This window comes from Poeciliopsis prolifica, unplaced genomic scaffold (assembly GCF_027474105.1).
Source record: "Poeciliopsis prolifica strain line A6 unplaced genomic scaffold, Auburn_PproV2 SCAFFOLD019, whole genome shotgun sequence".
Taxonomy (NCBI): domain Eukaryota; kingdom Metazoa; phylum Chordata; class Actinopteri; order Cyprinodontiformes; family Poeciliidae; genus Poeciliopsis; species Poeciliopsis prolifica.
Window position 1 is genome coordinate 892193 of NW_026562394.1, and position 17112 is coordinate 909304.

Consider the following 17112-nt stretch of genomic DNA (forward strand, 5'->3'; position numbering starts at 1 on the left):
CATCTGTGAATATGGTAAAAAATTATGTTGCCTGTTTTCAGTGCTTAGTTGTAAGCTGACTGAAGCATTTTGTAGCTTCAAAAGAGGCAGTCATCATGTCTCTTTTTCTACAAATGCTGGGCCTTCTTGTTCAGATGAAGTGATTAATCAAACTCTTTTTGTTGTTGTTTATTTCAAGGAAAACCAACTTGTTCCTCACAGCTTCAGAGTGAGGTCAAAGTAACAGTACATGACCACTTTTTCCACAACAAACTGATGTTGCATTTAAAAAAGTACTAAAATGAACTGAATGGGTTGATGTCCTCGATTATTGTTCAGTCTATGTTTACGTTTTACCTTTGCCTCTTAAATGATGGGGTGAAAAAAAACTTGGACAGAAGGAGACAGCTTTTAGCAAGCTGGAGAAGATAGGTATATGGACAAAAATATAGAGCAGCTTCTGGTTTCATTTGCATAAACAAAATGTAAACAAAGCAGCTCATTCAAAAGAATGGATGGATGAACATCATAGCTCATTGAATTTTGTTTTTCTATTTTTCAAGAAAGAGAGATAAAGGAAAAGGAGAACAAAATTGCAAAAAAGAGGGCTGGATAGTTTGTAAGGGAAAACCAAGCAAGATTTTTTTGTGGAGGAACAAAAATGTTCATGACTATACATAATATGTGGAAAGTTTTCTTTGATTGAAAAAATATATAATTTATCTTCAGTTACATCAGCATGTACTTAACTGCTGTCAAAAGAGGCCATAACACTTATTGCACTGATAATTTCAGTAGGATTATAAAAGGAAAAACAGGTTTGGAGAAATAAGGTCCCAGTGCTCTGACACAGCTTTATGTCTACTAAATCCCCTGCCAATAATACCTGATTTTGTAGTGTTTTCTGTGAAGACATTCAAGCAAATTGCTAATTTTCTGCTTTAAAAACAAGCTCAGTTTCAAAGAGGACCAAATGCCCTCTTTCGAAAACTGTTAAAAACAGCAACAACTTCAAAGCACCATTACAGAACTGAGTGACCTTAAAACTTTATGCTTCTGTCTAATGTTGATTACACACTGACATTGATAATGTGTATTCCAGTGCCAGAAAACACCCTGGAGCACCTGTGAAATCGCACTTTATGTTACAGCCATCAATTATAGCAACAGTTCAGCCAAATCAAATTTTGCTTTATGTTGCTTCGCCAGCGTGCAGAAGACAAGATACTTTCAAGTTGTGCTTTTTATTCCTGTTAAGCCCTACAAAAGGTTAATGTGGAAAAAGTCAACAGTTCACTATGAAGGAAACATGCCATGGTGGAAGCAATAAATTGAAGAAAATGTACCAAGAAAAAGCTTAAAAATCAAACGACATGATAAAAAAAAAAAAGCTGTTTCTTAAGTTGAATGTAAGAAAGAAAAAAATAATTATAAAGGAGCTGAGATCACAGCTGAAAGTTGCCAAAGAGTGATGATGTTACATTAAATCCAGCATCATTAATGGCCAAACAAACACAACGAAAGCTTTATCCAATGAGAGCAAAAAGTCAGGTGAAATGTTTGTTTTTTTTAGTTGAATGAAAACAATTAAAGATTTAAAGTTTGCTAAATCTTTGGAGATTTAGCAAACTGGCACCATCCAAAGTGCCTTAAAAGTGCTTTGTCGGAAGCCTAATCCACCACATTTGCTATAGATCAGCGCTCTTTCAAAACATCTAAAATATTTTATTACACTGTTTGCACCAATAGAAGTCTTTTTAATTTAATAATGAAATGATCCACTTTACAGTTCACTCTGTTATGAAAGTCAAAACTGAAAACATATATAATATTCTGCAATATGAGCAACTGAAAACTACCTCTAAATTCACAAGGTGATTATGTCAGAACAATAGATAAATAGACAGCAGTACACAGTTGTACTTTACATTAAGGTAGCAATAGCAGAAATGAGTGTAACTCTGTTTTAAAGAAACATATTTAGATTAAATGAGTAAGTTAAAGAACAAGGAGAAAAATCATAAGTCAAATAAAATACATAAAAAAATTATTTTCTTTCATTTGCAGAGAAAAAAATTAAAATCACACAACAGAAACAAAATATAAAATCTTTAGTTATGCAAAAACATACAAGGTTTTTTTTTCCCTCCTCTTGTGTTCGGTAGAAGAAAAAATCATTTTCTTTACTGTGTTCTCTCCCATTTTACTTCCCAACACAATGATCTTCCACACAGAATGTAAAAATAACCCTGATTTTGAGAACCTATTCAACATAATGGAAGCAACGGTGTGAAAGAAGAACTGATGAGGAGACATAGATAGAGAAGCATGAACAAGAAGACATTTTTTTGCTGATGAGGTGTCAAAATCACTTTTCACTAATGACTCTCTTAACCCTGTATTAGTCACCTTGCAGACTTAGACACATACTCACACTTTCGCTTACACATTTATAAGTACTAAATCATTCTCCAGTATATGTCTGGAAGGAGCTTTTAAAGGCAATCCAGATAATAAACCTTAGTGGCACTGTCAGCATTTAAAGAAAGACAGGGAGGAGCAAGATGAACATAGATACCAAAGCAATTCAGAAAAGTAAAAAAAAAAAACTCCTTAGATAAAAGATTAATCATAAAAATGGTCGATTCTTTAAAATGACAAAAAAAAAACATAACGTGTTCTATTATGTTTCATGTGATTATTTTTTATTTATGTTAATAGACTGATTAGAATATGTGAAAAAAAAATTTATAGTTGTGGGGCGCTTGTCAATAATATGACCTTCTAGCTCAAAGTTTTAAGTATGTGTAGTGGTGCAAGCAAATCTGGGTATAATATTTAATCAATTAATCAATCATATTTTAACAGGAGCCGGTGGATTAGTTCTTCATGGCAGCAGAACATGTTTACAAATGAATATGAATTTTCAAAAGAGATGCAGCAAACATTCATCAGCGACTTTTAAAAACACCAGTGATTAGTTACGCATAATGTCATAGCTGAATTACATCAATTACCAATTACTTTTAATGGAAACATTTAAACCAGGGCTTTTCATACATGTTCACCCTGTGGGTGCCATAGCTGGATAGTAAGGCGGATGGGGGGAATAAAAAAACTGTTAAAAATCTGCTAACATTTAGTCAACTTCACCAAGCCCATGCCAAAGTCTAGATAGCTACGATGAGTGAGGATACAGAATCTGGGCCAAGCAGCATAAATAATAATAAAAAAGAATAAAAACTTGGAGCTTTAGGGAGTTCATCTGTAGATGCTCCACTGCCACAGGGTTGCCTACAAAGCCCTGGGAGTTTTTCTTTCCTTTTTTTTCTTTACAGGAGGCTAAATCAATTTTAGTCGCAGCAAAGATTAGTTCAGACTTTTAGCACTGTAAATGAACATATGGCATTACTCATAGCTGAAGCAGGTAAATGTCACAGCATTAGTGAAACATCATTTGTAGCAACATAAAAAATAAAAAATACAAAAAAATCACCAATGCAGTAGGGATGGTGGTGCAAGTATTTGCTTTCTGAGAAAGTTGTAATTAGCAGAAAATAAAGCTTTTAAACAGTCTCTGTGTAATTGACAGCCCTCTGTGGGGGCTTTGGCTTCAGTTTGTGAACTGATTTTTTTAATTGGATCAACTATTCAAAAATATTCTAATATATTGAGTCGAATCTGTAATAAACTACACATCTTGTTTGTAGTGTTTTTCACCAACACAACTGTGTGCATGTCTGGTTCTCCTGCATAAACTGGCATAGTTATTTTTGACAGCTGTGTTGATGAGTGACTGAGTGTTTTTTACAAAGTGAATGCTTCACTCATTATCTGTGTCTAGCATGTATGCCTCTCCTTATGAGGCCACAGTTTGATGCTAAATAGACAAAATAGTCAACTTGAGTTTTCCCATCTCACTTCCTAAGTTTTTCCACATCAGTGTTCTCACTATACCAAATATGTAGTTCACACTTAGTGGCATTACGTTCACTTTTAGACTTGAAGATTTTATGTTTTAGAGAATATATGGTTCTCACACACCACACTTATGACTAATAACTAATAATATGTTTCTCATACAGCCTAACAAAGATAAAATGACCATTTTTTTGTTAACTGCAATAGTTTACATCTGGCTTAGGATTTTTTTTTTTTTTTAGAAAGGAAACAGGAAATGGGAAGATTATTTAGGTTGTGGTCTTTATGGAGTTGTATGATTAAATAAGTTCAACATCTTCATACCCCTTTTGAACGTAGTGTGCGCGCTGCTCAATGTGCTAATGACAGAGAAACAACTTATTGTTCCAGGAAAACAGTTTTTCTGCCATCATCATTAGTGGCCATGATAGCTATTCATGGCAGCCTCTGAGCATGGAGAGAATCTGTAGCATTGCAGAGAGCTACAGCACTTACATGAGGATGATTGACACCTCCTGACTTTGATTGGTTGTTTCTGACGAGCTGAATAATTCTGCAGTTAGCACTGGAAGCACTGGAAGAAGGCAAAGGAGCTCAATTTTTCAAATGATCTGTCTCATACTATTCAGTTATATATATATATATATATATATATATATATATATATATATATATATATATATATATATATATATATATATATATATATATATATATATATATATATATATATATATATATATATATATATATATATATGCTGTGCACTGGAAGTCAGGAAACTGAAAAGGCAGCTGCTTGCACATTTATGTTGCCATAAGAAACAAAATAGGTGCAGCTATTACTTATAAAATAAGTGCAGCTATTACGGAAACAGGTTATTATGGCAACAAAGCTAAGAAAGCTCCTAACCATAAAAACTATAGTAAGCAAACCTTCAACTGTAAACTGGCGACCAGAACAGAAAGACAGGCTGATTCATTTCAATTTGGTTTCCTTGTGTTACTCTGAAAAGACCAATAAGCACTTGTGAACTTTTTAACACAATTTGGTGAGTGGTCCTAAGAAAAACATTACCGTAACAGTCGCAACCAAACTAATATTTTAGCAACAATTATTGTTTTTTTGTTTTAAATAGCAGCAGTTAGAGTAAGTTATATTTATGTTATATGTGTTGACACAAATGTGTATGCACTTTCTTGCAGCAAAAGGCTGCTGGGTTCATATCCAATCCAGGGTCTCTGCACAGAGTTTGGTGCATGTGTGGATTCTCTGTGGGTGCTTTGGCTTCCTCTCAGAGCCTCAAAATTTACCTGTTATGTTAATTGACCTTTGTAATTTGTCCTTGGATGTGACTGTGTGTGTGTGCCGTTTGTTGTTCATCCAATCCACCTCTGCGTTTCAATGTGATGAACCTGCAACCTGTTCAGGATGTTGCCAGTGACTCACTCAATGGCTGCCAGGGATAGGAACCAATGCTGAAATGTTCATTTTAAGAGCCCTGCAAGCAGAAACAGACTAATAAGCAGAAATGACAGAGAAATGAAATTTGTTTTGAATTTAGAGTAGACAATTACTATTTGGTTATTTACCCAAGTGCACACAAAGACACACACACGAGTAAGTAGCACGAGGCCATTCAAAACATGTAAAGTTTCCTTTCACTGGTTGTTGATAATCCTCCTCCCTGCTTGTCACTCAAGACTTAGACTGATTCCTTCTTAGCCCATAAGCCAAATTTAGTCACTACAAGAATGTATCAAACAGTGATATTATCTCTGAGTAACCCCGTTTTCACATTATCTGATTTCCCTTCTGTCTCTTTTGTATTCTCTACCTTTGTGCTTTTCTGCTGCTCCTGATTCTGCTGAAACTTTTCATACATTCTGCCCTCAGCCTTTCATCTGCTGCTCTATTGCTGGGAAACCTTCCTAAAATAATTAAGTGTGAGAAGAACCCGACTTTGCATATAGATCATATGCACATCTGACAAGAAAAATGTCCACATCCCTCCCTTATGAAGGCCTACCGTAATGTGATGGATGACTTGCATTTAACTTCCCCAAACTTCAGAGTCGTTTCTCTGATATGATTTGATTAATGGCTAGGCAGAGATGTCCACTACATGAGAGAAACTATCAATGAGGGAAATACCCCTCAGACGATCTCTGATAAAGTACTTAACTGCTGTTTCTGTCAGTCAGCTTCTCTCACAGATTACTAGGAGCTTTTACGTGTGATCCTCCACATTGAACACATTTCTTGGAAGAAATCAAAAGATGTCTTTGAGTAAAAGACGAAGATAAGTGGCATACCTTGAGCTGTAGATAAACATGAACTAGTTTGATGCCTATGCATTAATACCACTCTGGTAAAGGGTACTAGAAATAAAGAAAATAAATAAATAAGAAAAATGGCACTACTTAAAGGAAAGCCCTCAGGGAATCAGGAGACTCTTCCCTTAAACAAGCATGCATCACCTGTCAGTATTAAACTGCAGGCAGAATATTAAACTCCTCAATTATGAAAATTAGGTGTTATTTAAGCCTGCATGTTGTGGAGCAAAGGGCTTAATTAATCCATCTCTGATGGTCCAATGTCTTCTTTGCATCGGGGGAGATCATATCCCCAGGGATTTGTGACCTCGGAGCAAATCTTCTAATATGAAGCAGATGTTGAACATAATCAGAGCTGCATCTTAATTTTAATGAACCCTGCAGGGTCATAATAAGTGCTATTCAACACCATGCATCACCATAAAGTCTCTGAAACCAAAGCTGCTTCAAACAGCGCGACATTATGGACTGAACTCAAGGGAAATCAGAAAATTAGAAGCACATTAGGGGATATTTTCTATTAAGCCATCCCTTTTCATGTTTTTCAGGTCATATCATAGGCTCCTCAAAAATTTATCTGGAATGCTAAAATCTATGTTTTGCTCCTAAAAATCTGAAAGGCATCTTGTGTGTAAATGTATTCAACCCCCTTTTAATCTGGTGCACCAAAATAAAAGTCAGTGGAACAGACTGCATTCAGAAGTCACTCGGTTCAGTATTTCCAGTTTTACGGGTATTTTTTTCCTTAACCCTCCATTTGAGGAAATACAAGATGAACATTAAATTAATCCATTTCTGTAAAATGAAATGCTCAACAGGAACATTATATCTACATTAACTAGTTTTACTTACCTTTAGTCCAAGTACAGTAAGTGCAGAGACAACACTTGTGCAATGACTTCAATATAAAGGAAACAGAACAGCACTTTCCCCTTTAATAGGAGCAGAGTGTTCTGAATCTTGGCTGCTGATGGAAGGTAAACGCACGGGTAAAACTCTGAATCATGCACATCATTAAAGGTACACTCCGCTCCGCTCTGCACATTTAGTGTCTAGCTGAAGGTGTGGTTTGACATTGGGTTTGCTGTGTTAGTGCAGAATGTGATCTTATATTTGGCAAAGCTGCTGCGTCAACATTTTTCCCGTTTGCAGATGAAGGTGTCCCACGTTGAATTGCCAACAGTGTTTAACAGACACTGTACCTAAAAGCACATTGAAAGCATAAATACGCTTAAAAACCATCCATCCCTCCATTATCTGTTCACCCTTATCCCTAGTGGGGTCGGGAGGTGCTGGTGCCAATCTCCAGCTGCGTTACACCCTGGACAAGTCACCAGTCTGTCACAGAGCAACACAGAAACAAACAAGACAACCAACCATGCACACACACACACTCACACCTAGGGAGAATTTGGAAAGACCAATTAACCTAACAGTCATGTTATGAGACTGTGGGAGGAAGCAGAACACCCGGAGAGAACCCACGCATGCATAGGGAGAAAATGCAAACTCCGTGCAGAAAGACCCCGATCCGGGAATCGAACCCTACTTGCTGCAAGGCAGCAGTGCTACCAACTGCGCCACTGTGCAGCCCATGCTTAAAAACACTGAATATATTTGCATATTTAGTATTAGTGGTCAGAAAGCAACGTATGCATAGTTATCAATTTAAAAGCTTGTAATTTAGCTTCAAAAAATCTTCAAACATTGAATGGAATTTCACCTTGAAAGCAGTCAAAATTAAAAATGGTAAAAACCTCACTGGTTGATTGTATCATCTGCTGTTACATTTATGTAGCTTTCTTTTGCTGTATTGTTATACATAATTTATTGAACATAAGTTATTTACTTGTATATTTAATCTGTATTACGTGTTTGAATGACAAACATCTTAGGATGTAAACATAACTAGATGCTACAGCAGAAACTGGACAAGACAAAGTATTTAGAAAATATAAGACAAGGCAAAGGCGATAGACAGACAGACAGGTCCATCCGTCCATCCACTGGATATTTTCCCGTACCTTCATTAAGATGTGACTATCCTTGAATTACCCTTAGCAGTGCTGCGTGTTGGTTGCTTGGCACTACTAACACGTACACTTTGAAAGACATGTCCGTCAAACGTGTCCTTGTAAAAATCATCTGTTGGTTTGCAATCACCAAACAAATGGCTGCCTTACCTCCATTCTATCACCTCATTTCCTAACTCTACACAGATCTCTATCTCCTTGGGAACAAAATCCACCTTAGCATGTCATGTTTTTTTAATATCCCCTAGTGCCCTCTATAAATATTTATTAAAGATGTGCCATCACTGTGGGACAGAGCAGGGCCTTCTGCTAAACTCAAAGCAAACATCTAATGTTTAAATTCTGTTGTACATTTCCAATGCTGAAAGCAAAGCAGACATGCTCCAGCATCATGTGAGGACATTTGTAGCTCCACAACTCCAAGCCTCCTCATGGCTGCGAGGAAGCTTGCATTTCGAAACTCCAAAGCTGGTGAAAATGTGAAGCAAACTTAGATTTAGCATTAGGAGATTCAATTACAACTGAAACCAGGGATTTACATAGACTGTATAAACAATTGCAGCTTTTTTTTTCCTCTTCAATGAATCAGGGAACCCTATTCTTCTTTTATATCAGTCTATTTTTCATAAGTCAAAAAATTGATTTTTAATAAGCAGAATAAGCAGAAAGATATTTGTATATGTTTACTTTTCACAAATTCAGAAGTTTGCACACATTATATTTAACAAGCCGTCAAACAATTAGGGAAGGCCTACATAAATATGCACTTGTTTTGTAATTTCACATTTGAGTAAACTGGACGCATACCTTAGAACTTGTTTTAACAACAAATGTAACATTTCACGTTAAACATACATACACAGATGTAGATATGTGTGTATTTACATATTTATATGTATTTTTTCTGTCATTTAGCAAATGGGAAAAATTTCTTATTATGCAGTGTACATAAATACGGGATTTCAGTTTTATATATTTGTATTCATATGGAAACCAATGTCATTGATACAAAATGTTTGCATTTCGAAATGGATTCAGCAATTATGCATTATCAACAAATTTCAGATGCAAAAATTAGAAGATCATGACTAAGCTATTAGTTTCTAGAACGTGACATTTGCTAAAAAAAATAAATAAAACTTCTAATGTGCGTTTGTTTATTAGCTAAAGGGGCTCCATAAAGTTCATCTTCTTTTTCCACCCTGTGAGGTCTCTTTCTTCCATCGCTCTCTTTTTTCTATTACACACAACTACCCATTGACATCACCCCTCAGGTCCCTCCACATTTACGATCTGCTGTCGCACCATCTTTCCTGCTTCACTCCACCTACAAGGCCTTGCCTGGCCCAGATCTAAGCAGCTGCCAATGGGGTAAGCCTTCCTTTTGTGTTTGTGCGCATGTGGATTGCGTGTGTCCATTATGCAGTTATCAGCTATGGTGTTCAGTTCTGCCCTGATTGTTTTGCACAGATTTCTGCAGACTTTAATTTCCTCCTCAGAGAACGTGAGTTGAAACAGAAAAGCAGCAGCACCGATACTAACAGCAAGGTTTCATTTTTTTGTGAAAAATTCAGACGTGCAATTAGAATGTCAAAGTATCTGATGATTCTTGAGGAATCATCACATCGTTGCATCTGATCACACAGACAGCAGGGGAGTTTCAAAACTTCCCTCAAACTTTACTCAAAAATTAAAATGTGCATTCGTTAGGATGCATGGAGATAAGGAAGGCACAGCTTTAGATTTCACACCAAGCAGACCTGCAGCATATCCTGCCTCTCCCACAGCTTGAGCTCATCTTACAGTGGGAATGTGATGTTTGAGTTTTGAACTGCCATATGGTAAAATAAGCATGAAATTTGGCAATTTCCTTCTTCCGCAAAGCTGGCATTACAAAAGATAAAATGGCTAAAATTCATCAGAAAGACCTTGATTTACTGTGTAATTTCGTAATTACCCAATCAACACATCATTCTGTCTGATTTGTAAAAAAAAAAAAAGAAACATCATATTTAGAAGAGAGAATCAACTCAGTTTGTACTAAATCCAATTTACACAAATAGTCAGTGAGCGAGAAATAAAAATATTTCATTCAGTTTTTTCTTTTACTATCAGTAGACAAGCTAAAGAAAATGAGACTCAATACAGTTTCTTATAAAAGTATTTATTCGCTCTGAAGGTTTCCACTTTTCATCACATTAGAACCAACTCCACTGAGACTTTTTCAATTAATTAGAATAAAGCTGAAAAGTTAATATATTTAGTAACTCAATTCCAAAATGTTAAACATATTATGTTGAATATTACACACAGACTGATACAGCAAGATGCCAAAGAAAGTTGCTGAAGTATTTGATCTAACTAGAAACACTATTTGCTATGTGTGGAAAAATAGCTCTGCATATCATCGTGCAAAGACCGTTCCCCCCCCATAAAACGTGTGGCAGTTTTATGCTGAGGGGATGTTTGTCTTCAGCCAGTGCAAGGAAGCTCGTCAAAGTTGATAGAAAGGTGGATGAACATTGGGTATTCCTTGAAAAAATAAACTTGTACATCCAGCTGGTGATCTAATGGATTGGTTTAGATCAAAGCGTATTTACATATGAATGGTTTAGTCAAAGTATTGACCAAATTTAACCTGACAGTCTCAAGCAACACTTAAAATTGACATCCATGCACAGGTGCCCCTCAATAAACAAGAATATTATTGAAAAGTTCATTTATTTCAGTAACTCAGTTCACTAAGTGAAAAACATTAAATAGATTACAACACACTGATGTTTTCAATCCTTTATTTCTGTGTAATTATGAGGATTTTCCACTTACAGCTAATATGAACACAAAATATAAGATTTATTACATCAGCCAATAAAAAAATATTTCTAATACAGAAATATGACCTTCATGAAAAGCATGTTTAAAAACCTGGTTAAAGGTTAAATTCAAGAGGTATTTTTAATCTTACAAGATTTCTTGGAAATCATATTTACTGAGTTGCATCTCTTGCACAAGTAAATAAGAGAGAAAAATGCTTATTTTCACCTGAAAATGTAACATCTCTGAACTGTACAACAAGGTGCAATTGTTTTTTCTTGCTCTTAAGTTTAGAATCTGCTGATATGTCCAGAAGTAATTTCCTCAAAGAACATAGTTATGACTTTAAAATTTAGGAAGCTGTTTTTTTAAAAATGAAAAACTATCAATGTTTTTCACTAACATTAACTGAAGCAGCTGCAGTGTAAAAATGAAGATTTTATTAATACAAAAACTAATGGTTGTCTGAATGAAAAGTAGTTGATGTCCATTTAAGGTGGCATCTTGAAAACAATGTTATTTGAAGGCATTGCTAAATGTTCGAAACATCACCTATAAGGGTAAAAACAATATGTATTTTATAGTAAGTGATGCTGCAGTTAGAGCATCAGCCATTTAGGATCAAATTCGCTGTTTCTTTCCCAAAAACATTCATGACCTGATACCAGGTACGTGTGCAGCAGCTGGAAGTGTCCATAGCGGCCCTCTAAATCAAAAGGTGTTCCAAAGTACCTTCCTCCAGGCACAAAATAAAAGAAAAGTCGAGGGGTAATTTTATTGTCCAGAACAAACTCCTTTCAATCTTTCAGCGAGATGAATACTAATGTCAAGACCGCAGGCAAGCCTTGGATGTGTTTTATTACCCTCCCGATGCCTGCAAAAATAGTTTGAGCGGAGAAAAATGATCACCAGATTTTCTTTCGGTCGGAGGGACATGCAAATTGGAGAGAGGTCAGAGGAGAATTTAAAGAATGTGGTCAAAATATTCTGCAAATGAAGGAAACTGTGCAAATTCATACTTGTGTAAACCTCTACAGACATCTGTTTAAATCAGGAATTAAATTTAACAAGAGCCTCTTTTAATGTGATGTTTAACCTGATGAGAAACACTATTTATTTTTAAGGTTATACTCTAATCATTTTTTACTTCCCGTCAGTCCATTTTAAATTTTGCACTGTTTGACCTTTTAGGCAATTTGAAAGATTGTGTTAAAATGCACATTTAATGGCTAATTTTACAGCATAAATTGCATTTGACATTAAAAACAAGAAGAGTGCATATTAATGAGCTTATTTCTCATTTTTCCCATGTTTCAACTGTATACTCCAGTAAATGATGGCAGAAAATCAGTAATTTAGGTCTTAATTTCTAAAATCAGCCATTCATTTATTGCCTACAGTGGATGTGTTCGGGACCATGGTGGTGACATTGGTAGTGCTTTGTCCTGCAGTCAGCTCCTGCTCGAGACACTTCACCCACCTTGTCTGTTATTGGTGGTCAGAGGTCAAGGGGAAACAATCCTTAAAATATATTAGAATATTAATTTTCACATCACAAATAGTAAAATACATATAATGAATCAACCTCTTGTTTGGAGGATATTAATTGAGCAAAGATTTTATTTAGATGTAAGAATTCAAATAGCACTTAGAGCAACATCCAACCCGTCTCGTGGCACCAAAACAGCAGGATGACCTGACAATAAAATCATTGAGGTTCATGGTCACTAGACTGTGTTCAGTCTCCTGTGTACTGGTCAATGGATGGTAGTTTCCACCACCTTCATTACTGATTCCAGTTCCACGTTTGCTATTCATCCTAGCTTCAGCATACAGATCTCACTGGAGACCCAAAGAATGCAGCTGAATTCAAAAATGTTTCTGTGGAGATGGTGTGAAACAAAGAGCTAGCAGTGTTTTACTTCGAGATAAACATTCTGTATGTCTTTTTGCAGCTATGAAAATCCATCCTGTTATTCAGGGAACAAACAGGCAGAACCAGAAGTATGGTTAGCTAATGGTTCTGCTGCCCACGGTATTTATCCAACATTACATTCCGTGCATTTTCACTTAACTCTGTTAGAAATTTCACAATTTCATCTGGCAGCTACTAGTTCATAACAAGTAGTCTGCTACTTTCCTTATATTTTGTTATTTAAAGCAAACTATGTTACTTAAAGCTTCTGAGGTGTCAATACACCTCACATATACATTTGAACAACTTTATTGTTTAATTGGTTTTAATGCGTTCAACTATCTGCTGGTTTCATAAGCACACCTAGTATTAGTAAATACTACTTTTGATTCTGTAAAATACTTACAAAATCAAATGTTTGATGAACATCTTGTTTATACAAAACTGGAATTAAGAATGAAACAAAAGCTCAGATCATTTTTATAAATGTTTCCCATATTTTAATTGTAGAACAATCTGTTTACATCCATATTTTACCACATTTTTCAAAAAGGTAAAAAAAAAAGTCTTAAAGGTTTACTTTAAATCAGTTCTGCAGCTTATTAGTACACACCAAGGCAGTGCATCAGCAGCAGAATGCTTCCATTTTTACAGTTTATTCTACTGTAATCTTTAAACCACTGTGAGAGTGGAATCTCATAAATTATTCAGTGTCAGACGGATTATACCAACATGCCAAAACTAAAATAAAAAAAATAAAAAATTAACCATGGGTAAGTGCACTTCCAATTTAACAAACCAAAAAAAAAAAAAAAACTTGTCACGTTTTTTGTCTTTTCTTTTTACTTTATATTTAAATGTCCTTCACCAAAATAATAAAATTGGAATTTAGAATTAACACTCGACAGGAGTTAAATCAAACTGTGCTAAAGTGTCACTGAGTAGCATTGTCTTTTTGAGCATTGACCTTTAAAATCCTCCAGTGACCACAAGTGACCTTTCAGGAACAAAGAAAGCCAGAAAGTAACTGCAAATGACACACTTACTCTTTCCTTCCAGTGATTAGAGAGCTCTCGAGCTTAGCATGCAACATCATTAAATGAAATTAAAAGGTCTGACGGGCTTTCAATATTACTAGTGTTGATGAATATACTTTACTTTTATGCAATCAAGTAAAATTGAAGTAAAATGTTTTGTGTTTGGTTTAGCTTTTACTTTTATATATAAAATCAGTAACACTTCCTTTAAATGGAGACTAAACCTTTCACATGAGGAGGGATGTGATGAGAATTTCCACCCGTTCATTTATGACCCAAGTTAGATTACACTTTTATTACCTTTCCTCTTCCTTGCTGATGTTTAACTGGATAGGTAGAAAATGTGATATATAATGTGAGATAACAAGGAATATCTCTATTCAATCTATGGTTTTACATTTTATATTTACTTTTAGGTAAAAATATGAATAGGATTCCCCTCTATATTTAAGGGTAGTGTTTTTACAGTGAGCCTTTTTGGATAAAGATGACTTGAGTAAACAGAGTAAATGCAAAATCCAATTTTTAAATAATGATGTAATTTATTAAGACACAAAGCCACATTGGCCATTAAGGGCTTTATTACAGTCAGCTATTTCAACATGTCAAACACACATTAAAACTGGTTGACTACAGAAAGGAGGCTAAAATTAAACTTCTGCAATGGGGTTCCCAATGCACAAACTTCAACTGTATTTAAAAAAACACTTTGCTGCATACAAAAATTGTACAAGAATCTTGTACATAAATACATAAAACATGTATGTATACAAAGTAACATTTAGCATTAATTGAAGGTGGAGCAACCTTGTTTTTAAAATGTGTTGGGTTTTTATCCACAAAATGAGTGGTCAGAATAAAGAAAGTAAAACCTGTAATTAATAATTTTATATCCATAAGAAATGTATTGCCTTAGTAGAGGCAGAACGAAAAGAGAAGAAGCAGCTTTCAGCATCTATGCACCAAAAATTTGGAAGAAAATTCCAGAAAACTGTAAAACACCGGAAACCCTGACTTCCTTTAAATCTCAACTAAAAACGCACCTGTTTAGAATTGTATTTGAAACGTAATATCGAACAATGTATTGTTTATTCTATGTTGCATGACTTTGTGTTTTTGTGTTTATGATGTAAAGCATTTTGAAATGCCTTGCTGCTGAAATGTGCTATACAAATAAAATTTGATTTGACTTGTTGATTTAATGAAAGCAAACTGTCCAAGGTACCACAGGTGGGTCAGTTTGGAAAGAAATACTTTTAAATAATCCAAATGGAACTGAAATATTTTCACTCTCATTGACAGAGAGTTTGGTTCATCTTCAGGTGTACAGAAGCATTTCAAACAAGCAGTGAAAGAATATTGTTGAGTGTCTGGATGTTGTGGATGTTTTTAAGTGTGAAATTTGTGTGCATGTGTGTGTGTGAGAAAGACAGAGACAAAGAGAAAGAGATCCTTCAGCAGGCAGCATTCATGCATTCATTCATGCGTGCGTGCAGAGTCTGTCTGTGCATGTTTACACACAAATTTGATTATGTTAGTCCTTGCGTCTTCTGCATGGAAATCAACAATAACATTATGACCCAGGGGAGCCTATTAAGCAGAGGCCTCTCCACTGTGGTTGGGTGTGTGTTTAAAAATAGGAGCCATGTGTTTGAGTGATGGGTGAACTTCTCCAGTTTACTCAGAGGGACTCAATTAAAACGAGACCGATTTTCCACCCTTACTTCCCTCACCTGCAGCATAATTACTCAGGTGCAGACCTGAAAGATGGTCCACTTATAAGGCTCTTGTTGTTAAGACTTACTTCCAATTATTCACCCAAAATGTGGTGGTTTAAATTCCTCAAGCTCCTGTAACATAAATCATTTATAGCAATAAAAAGACTTTTTTTCAGAACTTGATGTGAAGTTGAGTTCAGCTGAAAATAGTGCAAAGATTTCATAACCAGTAGTTAGCAGGAGAGAGGATAAGTGTTCAGGAAATTCATTTCAGTCCATAAATGCACTCTGGACTGACAGACGCTGGAGAGTACGTGTTAAAAAAATCATTAACCAAGGCCTGAAAACTCCATCTTAATGATTGCTCAAAAAATATGGACAAGTCCATTTTACTGTATATAGTTTATTTCCGTGATTCAGTTCAAAAAGTAAAACTCGCATAATGTGTAAAGAAATTATGTTTCTTAATTTGATGATTGTGGCTTGAAGCTAAACCAGCTAGGAGAGTTGTTAAGGAGACAGTCATTGACGACCTCCACAAGACAATGCAAGCCACCAAATATCATTGCAGAAGAATATGGATGTTCACAGACTGGTGTATCCGAGCCTTTTAATGGAAAGTTGAGTAGAAGGAAAATATTATGGTAGAAAAATGTGCACAAGCAACAGGAATAAGCACAGCCTTGAGAAGATGGAGAAGCAAAGCCCAATTAAGAGTTTGGGGAGGTTCAGACTATGACTGGTCTCAGAGCTTCAAGAAACAAGAGATTGCGTCTGTGTTAATGGGAGAAAAGAATCTGGTGACAGCCCACAACAGAACAAGGGATATCAGAAGTGTCCTTTCAGGTCCAAGCAGAAAACGAGCTGGACTGTTGCTTCGATGTCCAACGTTCTCTTTTTAAATTAAAATAACTGCATTCTGAGGTCCCGGACACTGCATAAGACCAAATTTGTTTGAGGTCCAATGTGAAGTACCCACACTCGGTGGTGATATAAAGAGTCATGCTGGTGTCAGCGCCTCTGCTGAAAAACTTTACAGAGCTTCATGATCTCATTTTCCATTAGGATGAGGTACCTGGCCACATAACCAAAGTTCTAATATATATTTTAATGATCATACTGTCATTGTCTTTGATCTGAACTAAACCCTGTAGAGAATTTATCAAGCAGTGCCAAAAGGAGGATAAGAGGCCACAGGAATCCTGACCAAGTATTGAGTGCCTTTACTGTGCAGAAAATAGGCAGACTTTCCAATAGATCAATGCATTTTCATTGATCCTATGTAATCTGATTTTCTTAGAAATTTAAATTCAGATTATTGAATGTAAGTTGTAATTATCAACATAACAGAAACTAAAT